The sequence below is a fragment of the Cyphomyrmex costatus genome, unplaced genomic scaffold (assembly GCF_001594065.2).
Source record: "Cyphomyrmex costatus isolate MS0001 unplaced genomic scaffold, Ccosl1.0 scaffold375, whole genome shotgun sequence".
Classification (NCBI taxonomy): domain Eukaryota; kingdom Metazoa; phylum Arthropoda; class Insecta; order Hymenoptera; family Formicidae; genus Cyphomyrmex; species Cyphomyrmex costatus.
The window spans coordinates 147,074-148,219 of record NW_017277939.1 but is presented as its reverse complement, the minus strand read 5'-3'; positions in this window follow the sequence as shown (position 1 = coordinate 148,219).

The following is a 1,146-nucleotide window of genomic DNA, read 5'->3' as shown; positions in this document are numbered from 1 at the left end:
ACTTCTGGCGCCCACCCCGTGTGAGCGCTGTGAACCGGCTACATCCCATCCGTTTAGAGAGGCATCTGAAAATAAGAGAAAAACGAAATCGACGAGGTACGCGACGCTTTCGTATCCTCTTTCTCTTAGCGAAGTCAATACTGCCCGCAGAATCTTCTTCTGCGTCCGTGCCGTGACTATCGGCGATGGTACCGCGACCGGGACGCCGATCTCCGGGATGGTTTCCTCGAGGATCGAGAACTCTGCGATGACATCTGGGTGGGGGCTTTCTCGTTTTCCGCAGATGCGCCTTGCTTGAGTGGCAGTTGTCTCAAGAACTGATGCTTAACTGATCCACTTGCGGCGGGCGTGCACTTCAAAAGGCCGCGCCCCGTCCTTTCACTGGATTGAGCATCCTTTATGTTCTCCGCGAACGTGGCCCCGAAGAGCCATTCGTCTATCGGGGATGTGACAGCCGTAGTCTTACTTAGTAAATTTGGATTCGGATTAATAAAGGCACGTCTGTGTAACGAGAGCCGATATTGAAGATCTGTCAATAAAAGGACGGCATGCACTATCTGGCCGATGGCTGATTCCGCCGACTCTGGAAGCGAAGGTTCCAAGACCAGGGGCGGAGAGGCCCGTGCCCAGAGCGCTCAGTAGGCCGCAACCTGTGATTGTGACGCAACTTGATGCTCGTCTCTTTTTAGCACCGGCGAGTTTGGTCCTTGAGAAAGCAACCTTACTCAATTTTGGTGCACTTAGTGTGGTTAAGTCCCCCTTAACCTCAAACATGGTCAGCAACCTTTTCCGTTTATCCGCGTCCAAGCCAGAGTGTACAGTACTACTGTATACTGTATGGTAGATTCGAACATCTGTGAGTCCCAGGAAACGTCTTGCTCATGACGCTTTTGGACCCGAACAATCTAGCTGCAAGAGACAGTGAAGCCACCTGCACGGCCGGCTCATCGGTATGATTTTCACTAAAGGAAATTAAGACCGCGTTCTCGCGAGGAGAATCTAAAAAGACGGTAAGACCGTCATCAAAAAGAGCCTGGGGGAACAGGATTAGCCCCCTCTATGCCGATGGCGCCGTGCGCACAAAGGGTCGCGGAGGGAGCTTACCTGGTACAAAGCCCCGGCTTCAGGAAGCCGTCTGTTCCCCCG